We start from the raw sequence: 13,126 nt of genomic DNA on the forward strand, positions 1-13,126 counted from the left end.
TTAGAGAGAAGCATCAAGGAACCTAGTAGATTTTTGGTACGTCTTTCGATCTCAGATAGCTAAACTAAAAACATTTAAAAGACTAATTCAAAATGTAAATACTTCCCCATTAAGGCGAAAGTCGCAGCACTATTATAAAATTTAAAATTCATTAGGTAAAACTATAATGGCTAAACGTATGCGTTACGGCCATGTATCATTAAGATGGATAGACCTAGAGTGAGTGAATGCCGCCTCATTTCCTGTTCCTCGTTTGATTGTGGATTTAGGGCGGAGTCGCTCGGTGAACAGTCCTCCCCACCTTAACTCTACATGACTAGTATATGTTAGGCGATTATAGAAATGCCTCGTGAGAATCCATTCATGAAAAGATACTCTACTCAGAAACCCTTATAACACTCTATAGTTCCGCATCGACTCTATCGGTCCAAGTATCCGCGGTAGTGATACACAGGACGAAACCCAAGACGCCTAGAACTTGTGTGCCTGTTCGGCGCATGACTCTATTGACCCTCATTTTATATCATGTCGAAGTGTGCTAACTTCGACGACTCTATTGATCGTGGTTCGACTTTATGCAACCATGTGTACATCCTTAGTGCTGTGTAAAAAGAACTTTCTTCGTAGCCATGTCGGCAAATAAAGGTTCTCCCGAACCTAAACATAATGCAAATAATCAAACCTAATACGATCCGTCAGTCGTCCCTCTTATCTCAAACCTTCTGAAGTACCCAAGAGAGGGTACCGTACACTGTTGACCGACCCCTCGTAGTCAGATGGACACCGAAGTGAACGACACTGCAGATACTCCCGAAGACGATAACCACCCGAAGCATACCTAGTAGATTCCTTAGAAAGAACCTTCATCCTATCCCATGGAACGGGAGCTAGAGTCAAGAGAACCACTGCGGGTTGAGCTACTATAATGACCACGAATCCGCAATTTGTGGTCATCCCGGTTAAGTCAATATAGTAGCTAACACCCTCGGTTGATAAAGAAACCTGAGTCGTAAGAGACAAGGACATTGAATACGACCATCCATTCACACTTAATCCCCGACTTAAGCATCACAACGAGTATCTCGGAAATCCGGGAGCTGCGACAAATTAAACTCTGAGAAGAGTGGATGAGAAGACTAAAGTTCCGAGTGATGGGAACCTATACTCACTAGTTTCGACCTAGACCGAGAAAACTCGGAACCTTCGGAGGAGTAGTGGCAGTAGATGCTCTCACTACTCAGGCACTTCGTCCATCCTGTTATAGACAAGTAGTGCCTATCATCCTCCACCCTCTCGCATGGAGGAAATCGTCTTTTCCCTGTAGACGATAGACTTCATTCTCCGAAGTGAACACTAGAATACCAAGAACCACAGGATAACCTCCGTAGCCAACAATCCTTGATCAAAGTGCGAAAGTAGTTGCGTTAAGCCTCATGACCCAGATCCCGAAGAGATTAGAGACTTGACACCAGCCATGGTGTTAGTCGAAGGGTTATGCAGGAGCATGCGCTTTCCACGCTAGAATAAACCAAAGTCTTAGAGATTCATTGGACTATTAGGTGTTCCACGGATACTATCTCACACAGAAATAGTAGAACCACCTCCTGAGATGGTCCAACACTCGTCTGGTGAAACCCTATCTCCCCGACCTTCAGGGTTTCCGTATCTCAAGATTCTTTAGTGCAAGTTCGTTTTGCACAAGATTGAGATAGACACTCTATAGCAAACAGATAACCATAGTCACGCAACCCATCCGATGACCTAGAAAGCCTCTAAAAGCCAGTTGGCAGAAAACGCAAAACAAAGGACAACCCGAGATTCCTAAGAACCAACCCGAGATTCCTAAGAACCAACCCAAAGGACTACACTACCAGTACGGGAGAGAACATTAGGAACTTCAGAATGGCGATCGCGCCAGTGATGATCTTGCCATAGAAGTACACTATGTTCTAAGTACTGAGAAGCTCTACCCTTCTGAGAGCTTAGGACCATCTGAGAATCCTCATAGAGATTTGGTCCAACCCTCGTCAGACCACTACTACTTTCGGATATTCCACAAGCTTCACACCTCGATCGATCCACTTCATAGACTTGATATGCGATTACCCGGCGTCACTCTTCGTATCCCACTCATCTTGATAGAGACCATTGAGAACCCTAACCTCATAGATACACCAGTCGGAACCCTCTAAGCTACACGAGACGGAATCCGCATCCCGTAGGTGAAGGTTTGTTGGAATGACAAACACAGACCAGAGTTCACTTGGGAATGCAAGGACAATCAGAATAGGAAGTACCCTCCTACATCTACTCGACCATTCATACCTACTTCCTTGCCTAGACCTGAATTTCGGGACGAAATTCCCTCTAACGGGGGGATGATGTGACAACCCAAAGTTGTCCCGTTACATTACCCCATTACCGTTAACGGAATATTCCACTATATAAAAGTTTCGTTAATTGTAGGTCGTCAAATAAATAAATGTTTCATTTATTTATATCTTTATGTCGTTAAAGTCGTGATAAAATAAATAAAGACACTCACTTTATATTCCATTTATTTGGAAAAGGTTGGTTTATTATTACGACCACTAAATCGGGTGCGACCAAAAGCCCCGTATATTGGCAGTATCGGGTAGAATTCCACTGAGCTCCAACTCCCACCCATATATAAGGGAAAGTAAGCTCCATTTGAGCCTTTTCCACACTCTCTCTCTATACTCTCTCTCTCTCTAGACTCGTTTTCGACCCGAATCCAGAACCAAACGCTTCCAAATCGTAAGTCCACTTACCCTAGCTTGTTCTAAACATTACTAGCTGTAGTATTACCCCAAAAATCGTCCAAGAAGGCAAGGAGTAAGGAGTTTACGGCCCAAGAACACTCTAGGGCCGTAAACCCCTAAAATGATGCCAAACTTGCCTTTAAACTCACCCTTAAGCTTGGAAACTAATTGGGGATTTAGCCTAGGAGTGTTTAAACATCAAAACATAAAGTTTTAGGGCATAAAAGAGAGTTTATGGCCCAAGCACATGCTTAGGCCGTAAAGCCCTCAAAACCTTGTCAAAATGCCCCAAAAACACTCCCAAACTACCCTTAGGCTTAATACATGAATTAAGGGCTTGCTATTTTGGGTTTAGATCATTTAAACACAAGGAAAGGAAGGATGAAAAGGAGTTTATGGCCCATACTTGTGTCAAGGCCGTAAACACCCCAAACCAAGCCAAGATGTTAGTTTTAATTCCCCTAAATGGCCTCACACTTCATTATAAATTGCTAGGAGTGTAATAAGGGATTGAAACTTCAATAAACCCATGATATAGGAGTTCACGGCCGTGAACTCCCTTAGGGATGGTTCATGGGCCGTAAACTCCATAATGGAGCCCCTAAAGACCTTAAACTCACTCATGCCTTTTAGTTTTGGACCTAGAAAAATCCCACGAACAAGATTGAGCCTTTAAAACACCCTAGAACCCCTCACCATGAGTTTACGGCCGTAAACTCATGGGGAGTTGTCCCTGGGCCGTAAACTAAGTATTGAGAGTTTACTCTCGGAGAGTAAACTCCATTCCTAAGCCATTTGAACCCTTAGTTGTTACCCGGGACACCCCAAACACTTAACCAAGGTGTTTTCTGCTCTTTAGGGTGCGTATACTTGTTTAATTGGTATTATATGTACTAATTGTATGTAAACATATGTTATCATATGTTTAATAGGTCACTAAGTGTGTCCAAGTCTTTACTTGACACCGAGCACCCAACCGGCGCCTTCGTCAGATCTACTTACACCAGGTGAGTTCATACCCCTGAATGAACCTTCTATATGTTTTTACATGTTTTATAGGGGGGGGGGAATACAAGTTAAACATGCCAGTTATCATATCAATCACATGTGATTGATAACCCGCATGCACAAGATTTTACCACACTATACACTGCTTTACCGAGTAGGATACTATAATGACTTTCAAAAAGGTTTCCAAATTGTTTCAAACTCTTACTTATACTGTTTTATTCAAAATCATTTCAAACTGGTTTATAAAGGTTCCAAGGATTTCTAAAGGTTTTCACACTGACTTTACCAAAGAATACAAAATGCGATTTTCCTAAATATAAAGGTTTTCCAAGGTTTTCGTCAAAGTTCTCTTTCACAATGTATATTTTTACTTGTTAGTTACTACCGCTCTGCTTTCATGTATTTTAAACTCCTACTTGATAACGCTTTCACTTCCTGATACGTTTATACCTGTTATTGTCTCTATTTCACTTATACTTGTAGTCGCTTATACCTGATAGACGCTCTTACTTCACTTAATGTCGCTTCTACTTCGTGATACGCTTATACTTGTTCGACACCCCTACTTCACTTACGACCGCTCCTACTTCACTTGTTAGACGCTCCTACTTCACTTGTTAGACACTCCTACTTCACTCGTTAGACACTCCTACTTCACAAGAATCACTTCTACTTGATACACACTCAGTCGTAGTTAGGTGTATGTCTGTGCTTGTATAGGTACATATAAATAATGATTTGAAAGACTTAGGAAGGCTCGTCCGCCCTATTTCCTTTTCTTCGATGAGATGTGGTCTGGTGGGATCGGATGGCCGTCTGAAGGTCGTTTGATTTATTAGTTATATATTATGTATACGAGTATGGACGTACAGGTATGCTCTAGTCAGTTCAGTCAAGAGTCTCTACCTCTAGTTCATCACTTACATTAGAAACACACTACCCACTATTTGGAAGTCTCTACCCACTATTTGGGATGCATCTTCAGGACACGGCCTTCTCCGTCTTCTAGTTGGTAACCAGAATCTCCTGTAGGGAGAGCGGACATTGTGTGTATAGATCTATACGGGATTGACACCCCCGCACCCTGACTGCTAGCTACAGTCCACGGCCTACCAAGCCAAGGGGTGACAAATGTCACATTCTCTAGACACTTGTAGGGTGTCTGGTACTCTAGTGTCGGTTAGTATGGTTATAAGTATCCCGGGTTACCTTATAATTCATGGTCTTAAGGTAACGGTATTTCACCGACAATTTACACTATATGCTGGTAACTCATTTCCAGAGTCACACTGTTTTGACCTTGCAAGATGTATCTTTCATTTGATACCATCTACAGTCTGTATTCTCTGTTTTGACCTTGCGAGATGTATCTTTCATTTGATACTGTCTGCGGTCTGTATTCTCTGTTTTGACCTTGCGAGATGTATCTTTCATTTGATACTGTTTGTGGTCTGTATTCTCTGTTTTGACCTTGCAAGATGTATCTTTCATTTGATACTGTCTGCGGTCTGTATTCACTATTTTAGAACTTACCAGCTGTACCTTTCATTTGGTACCTTCTGGGGTCTGTGTTTCCATTTGTTAGACGGAACCAGGTGTGTCGTTCGTTCGATACTCTCCTGGAGTCTATGTTTCCTTTGCCTTAGTCAGTAGTCCTCACTACTGAGGCATGTGTTATTTCCCTGACTTCTCTTGCTTTCTTTAATAATCAAATTCAATATTTTGATAATGATAGCGATTAAGGGAAAACTACTTTTTACCACACTAACTCTGTCCAGTCTTGGTAGAAGACTGCTTTATTTAAAGAAAATATAGGATTTTCTGGAAAGTACTCTAATACACTGAAAATTCTTAAACTACTACATTATAAAGTTATTTGGATAAAAAGTCACTAAATGCTTATGAACTCACCAACATTTGTAAAAATGCTGATACTCGCTTTTCAAATAACTTGTATTCTCAGGTTAGCATTAGACAGGTACATCCCCGGAGCTGTTGATGAAGATAGCTTAGTACCATGCCATACTTAATTATATTTTCTTGTATTACTTTGATGTATTGTAATGTAACCATGTAAAACTATTACTATTAATGCAATGTTTTGTTGTACTTTGATTACTATAATGCATGTGTTGTGATACTTGACATGACGTCATCCACCCCAGAACGTTTCCGCCGTTCTGGTTTTGGGGTGTGACATGGGGAAAACTTACTTGAGCCCGGCCGGTCGTACGCATCACACACTTCGTCTTCCTTAAAAAATTCTCAATTTTAAACTTTTAGGAAAACCATTTTTCCTTGAAAGATCTTTTAGTCCCTCGGTTTGAGTCCAGACACCCCCGAGGGTGTGTCCGAATCCCTCAAACCAGGGTTCTGATACCAACTTGTAACGACCCAATTTTCTAGGCCAAAAATTTTCGTTTTTGAATTAACGTGTTTAGCAAACATTTTACCAAAACATTGTCAGTAAACATTCATTACAAAATCATAATGTTGTATTTCAAACCATAACATCAAAAGTATAGAAAATCAGAGTACAGTCCCAAAAACGTCTTGCGGAAACATGTGTGTGTGTGTGATGCGCTGCTACGCCGCCGACTCTTTCCCCTTCGACGAAGAGGTACCTGAAAACCAAAACCAAAATTGTAAACACAAAGCTTAGTGAGTTCCCCCATCATACCACATACCACACAATATCTTCGGTATCTTTCAACCGGTAACCTTCGTCGGTATCTTTCAACCGGTAACCAGCATCGGTATCTTTCAACCGGTAACCATCATCGGTATCTTTCAACCAGTAACTGGGGACTATTTCATCCCCTGCTACTAGCATACAATCATCAGATATAAGCATACAGTCAGGCATACCCGGGTACTGACCTACCTTTGGGTCCTAAATGTTGGGTTTTTGTCATAAGAACATCCTATGTGCTCATACAAACCCTAATGCTTGGATCTAGGTTTCTCTATTGTACATGCAAGTTATCCAAGACTATAAACCCTAATTCTAGTATTCAAGTAATCATATTAACATGAGAATAGGTTTAAGATATTACCTTGATTGTTATGTAGCAATAACAATCCCAATTCCTCCTTGTATTGACTTTAGAAAGCTTAGAGTCACAAATGTCACTCCTCTAATGGTTCACAAACACCAAGAGCAAGAGGATGAAGAGGAGAGGTGAAGGAGGCTGCCCTAAAACGTGTGAAACCCTAGGAGAAGTCTTGTCCACGTTTTTGGGTCATAAGGGATGTATATATAGTTAGGCTATTAGGGTTATCTAACAAGGAAACCCTAATTTGGATGCTCAAGCCCTAAGCAACCCATGGATCCCTTTCCTTAAGGCCTTGGACGATTTCTTATGGGTTTCCCCATAGAATTCGTCCATTCCTTAATATAAGGCAATCCATGGCCCAATTGCAATTATCTTATAATTACAATTCCAGTCCCTTAAGTTTAATTAATCTCTTTTAGTCACAAAACTAATTACCAATTAATTATTGACTAATATTAATTAAACAATATGATTTCTTCTTTACTATATTATTCTCATAATATATTAATAAATCATATTTAATCCTTTCTCTCCATAATTCATCTTATCAAGTTGCTTTGGTGAAGGCAACCCAAAAGGACCATGCACCATCGGGTCAAGTACATACCAAAATAGTTATGGACTTAGACACTAATCCAACAGTCTCCCACTTGGATAAGTCTAATAACTATTATGCGTACGACTTCAGATCCTGATCTGCAATCGTAGCTTTCCAAAGCCGCTATCAACTCTGATCTTATCAGATACGCGTATCCTTAAGATAAGGGACCATATATTCCTCCATTCTAGATATCGTATGAGACATGATTTCAAATCATTCTCTTTGTACTATTTCTCGACTTCCGATTTATGACGACTGACTAATTGAACAAATCAAATTAGCCCTAGCCCGGCCGAGCATTTACGTTTGTCATCACTAAATCATCGAGGGGCCCAAAGATATCGCTTTTATCCTACTTTGAATAAAAGGAACAGATAAACTTTGATTCAATGCTCGCTTGCACTTACTCACCGAATCACACACAACAATATGTTTTATAACACCAAGTTACTAGTGCGTTTACATATTATCAATGTGCAACCGATTCGCAAGATACAACTCACACATCTCGGTTTTAAGAATATAAGATATTATCGTCTCACCAATCACTCGTGATACAATTCATGGAGTGATCCAAGTGAGCGTGGGTTTAATCCAATGCTCAAATCATATTCATAAGCACTCATGAACATTGTAGCAAACATTTGCTTATGTCTAATACTCTTTAGACAATCCACACACCAATTCATGACGGTCTTTATTCATACCTACTTCCAACATATGAACGACTGTGGCCCGTTCGAATAATTTGACTGTTCTTAGCCAATTAAATTATTCAGGAAGTCAAAACATGCAAAGTGAAACACAAGCATAATACTAATCCCATATGGCCTCAAACCTTTGAGTATAAATAAAACACTTTTTATTTATCACCATACCGATTACTCATTACTTGTTGTTTCGGGTAATCAACTTCTTACTTGAATTATTACACTTGTCCCATGCTCTTATCATGCACACAATGTTTACCTATGGTTCTTACTTTGTGAAATAGATCAAATGAACACATTTCCTATCATACTCATTTCACAACTCCAAATCCTTTTTCATAAGTGAAAGAATATCAAATTCTTGCCACTTATAGAATATGCTAGATTTTAATATTTTATGCAATGATCCTATTTCATAATTTCATAGCACAAAAAGTCACAAAGACTATTGCCAACGATATTACAAAGTCCTCTATCGGAGATTGTTACAATACAATTCCTTAGATATGATGTCTCTCACTCAAAGTACATTCCTTTGAACATCTTTTTGCATAAAATTTCTAATCTAGACATAGACTCTTAATATCTAACTCCGAATATGGAAACCTTTCCATACTTACCACAAATCATTCTCAATAGAATCTTATCTATTCATAATAATGTTGATATGGTCCATCCAATACTATACTTCCAACTACTCACAAGCGACCAATCCTCGGCGAACTTTGGATTGTCCTTTGATAGTTGTTTAATTATCTTAGTCAAAACCGATTCTCGTCCTTTTTCCCTCTAAATGCACTAGACATTTGGAAAATTTTAGAATGGTCAAATATTATAGCATTTGCAATCAATCCTATACCCGAAGCGTATGAGACGCGATGCATAATGTCTTACACGAAGATTCGATACTTTATCAATCTTCTGCCATAATATTTTATGTGCTACGTTCTCAAAATTCGAACTATGAAGAGGAATGCCGTAATCATAATCGAAATTTGAGAACACACTATGTTTCCTTGACTAAATTATTAACATTCCACAACCTAAGCCTTTAGATTTGAAATGAAGCATAATATTCTCTCCCTTAATTATAAAAAAACAACTTTTCAACTCTTGCAATTTTGCAAAGTATAACTATTGTTTTCTATAATTAATATTGTTAACTTGCAATACTTTCCATAATAATCATACAATCATAACATTTATGCTCCCACTATCATGATTATTATTATAAAACATAACACTTATGCTCCCACTAGCTTTGACATGTATTCAGAAACAGCTTAACTTTCAGAAAAAACAATACCTATTGAATTTCTTAAGTTCATGTTTCTAATACTTAATGCTTTTATAATCCTTTATCTAAGCTTATACACCTTTCCTTTAGATAGCTCATATGTGTGTCTAAACAATTTAGACTAATTGCCAAATCTCACAATTCGAATTATGGAAAGGGATACCGTAACCATAATCGAATTCGAGAATTCAATTTTCACAATCACTATCCTTTTAAAATCTCTCTTAGTGAAAGAATTTCCTCACAGTCACTTTCATGAAGGAGGGAATCTTATGACACTTAGATTTTAATGGTGTATGGGTTCCTATCCATGTGAATTTGTCAAAATCAAAATTTACGACAAATTCAAGCTCATATGGACCGAACTTCCTTAATCTTAATTTCTTGCCTTATGGTAGCACAGCTGCCCACCATGTCTTCCAAGTAGTCAAGCCACTCACCTTTTCCTATCAATGTACTTTTCATTGATCAAGGTCCTTGCCTTTTATGCATTCAAATGAGAACTCATAAGACTCACATGCATAATTAACTCAATTGGAACAGCACAGAAACAAAATAATGTCAACACGATAGGTTGTAAACCTCAACTCGTGTGCTAGTGATGATCGATAAGGTCTATTTTGATTTGTTCTTGAAACCTTTCAAGACCATTAAGACTCCCACTGACTCCTTGACATATAAGATTCTCTTGTCAATAAACATTTCTTGACAATTAAATATTCAAGAGTTAGTGTAGCTTTTATCAAAACACTTCATAAATTGGTCCTAGTTGGTCTTTGTCTTATCCAAGACATCACAACTTTCCACTTTTGATGAATGTTATAAACCTTCCTAATACTTATCACTCAATGTCACAATGTTAACTCTAAGACTTGTTTTGGAACGAAGTATGATTAACTTCTTGATTTGACCATTTCTTCAATCCTTGATTCCTCTTCTTAGACATACAATCGTACTAAGACTCACTTAGAGGATCAATTGAGATATAGTTCTTAATCATTAAGACCTATCAAAAAGCATAAAAGCTACTCTCCCTTCTTAGAATGGAAAAACTTTTATCTTTCTGCCTACTTGACTCTTCTTATTCGTTTTGCTATTGATTTAAACCTTTTTAATCAATTCAAAATTACACTTAATCTTATAAGTGTAATCATATTTACTAAACCTTTAGTAAACCATGACGAATTTCTTTGTTACTCTTATGGTGGACTTTGATCAACACACAACTTTGTGTACTTGATCTCCTAGTCCTTCACTTGACACTTTGTCAATGAATTAGTCTAATTTCCAAATATGAAATTTCTCATTCATCGTGCAACCAAGTCGCGTGATTCCAAGTTTCTGTCCAATTGAAACTTGGGCGATGAGAAACTCTCCCTACTTGGTAAATTCTCGACCTTTCCATAATTATCATAAATAAGAATCATATCCACTCATTGTAGAAATATGCAAACATCAATTTTCATAATGATTTCATTGCAAGGAAATAAACAAATAAATAAATAAGTCAACCAAAATTTATTTTATTTATAAAAGCAGCGGAAAACATTTGTCCTTACAATGCAAAATCCATTGAAAACTATGTATTCAAAAGAAAATTTCTAACAACTCTATCATAACTATCTAAGCTCAAAATCTAATCTTCAAGTCCATGCGATCGAGATCCATTTCTTTGTGATTAGACTCATTTTGCTCTTTCATCAAGCTTCCTTTCTTTTCACTGATCCTGCAAAACATTCAAATGCAATCTTATCACATCATGTATTAAGAATCAACGAATAGGAACTTAATGGAGTTAGATAGTGGATTTTACCTGAAGCATAGCCATACTCTTTGACTTTCCCATCTTCTGGAATCTTCGGGCTCTTAGGGCAGACTTCTATCCAACGCCCTTTCTCTTGGCCGCAAACGCAGGTCGATTCTCCTAGAACGTCCTCGGAAGCATGGTCAGTTGACTTTCCCAACAAATACGCTCCATTGCTTCGCCAAATCATTTCTGATTCAGAAGCAATGAGCATGTAAGTTAGGTCAATGAGGTTATGGTCATGATCCATCATATAATACTTTCTTTTGAACTCATTATATGATTCAGGCAGTGACTGCAAAACCCAGTTCACAGCCAACGCATCCGGGAATGACACACCCAACATTATCAACCTATCAATGTGTGATTTCATTCCTAGAATGTGGGCACACACGAGTTTACCATCTTCATGTTTCATTTCCAATAGGGCTTTAGTGATGTTGAACCTTTCAATTCTTCAATCTTGTGGGTTAGGGAGAACAATTGGAGGAGGTGGAGGAAGTGAAGCATGATTTCTTGTTCCTTGATCGAATCGTGGAATACCATCTTCATGTGGAATGCTTGTTCCACGGGATTTGGGAAGACCATAGTTGTCGAACTTTGACATCTACACAACGGGAGGAACAAATTCAAGTTAGTTGATTGATTGAGTCCTTAGTAAATCACCCAAATGGGATACTAAGGCTAGGACCCAACACAATATTCTACAACTCGGGAAAGGGATGTCGTAACCCAAATTGCAGAACATTTGAAGGTAAGTGAATGACGATTCACTAATTTCCACCATGAAAAACGAAAAAGAAATTTAGGTTTTAAATCTATGAAAACTCCTAGATCCTTTGAGATTCATTAAACACTTCAATGGCATGTTTAAATCTCGATATGCCCCTCTTGTTTGTGACTGGGATGCCGAGGATCACAAAGCGGGTGTGAATAACCATGCAAACTTACATGGTGACCTCACATGTTTCAGTCACCTATTCGATGTGCCGGTAAACCACACACGCTCCACCGAACTATGACAAACATTGAGTCACCCTTTGCTACCTTTTCTTAGAACCATTTAGTGTTCCGGTAAACCACACATGCTCCACTAACGTCTTTGTAAGGGCACAAAGTGTAATTTCATGGGATTGCATCAATTCACTTTGCCTAAGTAACTAAGATTGGGAATTTGAAAAACATTTAGTTACTTTTATACTTCATTATACTTATGATGGAAGGTTTTGTCCTATCCTACCCGTTCGGCTAACGACCCTCCACTAGCCAAGAGTGCGGTGGGTAAGAGTGGATACCCATTCAATCGCCATTTTATAGGCAATTTCCTTAAACACCCCTTATAGACCAGCTTCGTGAATGAGGCCTACTAATGGTAAGACTGACTTTTACTCATACATATATATATAATGTTAGACTTTTAATGTTATATATAGTATAGGGTGTATTTTACAACTTTTAAAATACTAGGTGGTCAAATTTAACAATTATACTTTTAATTCAATTAAATTGTAAACCAAAACTTTTATGGATTTATTAAACCTCTTTTAATTATACACCTTAATTAATTAATAAAACCATAAGGGTGTGATTTGAACTTTTTCAAAACAATACTAGGGTTTTAGAATTTAACATTCTTAATTAAACTTTTAATCAACTTTTAAATTTCAAAACTTGAGGGCAAGTTTTGAAACATTTCAAAACATTAGGTTTAGAATTTAAATATACATCAAAATTAAACTATTAATCAAAATCTAAATTCCAAAACTTGAGGGCAAGTTTTGAACCATTTCAAAACATTAGGGTTTTAACTATTTAAATTTCAAAACTAAACTTTTGAGTTCAAATTTAAACTATAAAACCTAAA

This window comes from Lactuca sativa, chromosome 4, assembly GCF_002870075.4.
Source record: "Lactuca sativa cultivar Salinas chromosome 4, Lsat_Salinas_v11, whole genome shotgun sequence".
Classification (NCBI taxonomy): Eukaryota; Viridiplantae; Streptophyta; class Magnoliopsida; order Asterales; family Asteraceae; genus Lactuca; species Lactuca sativa.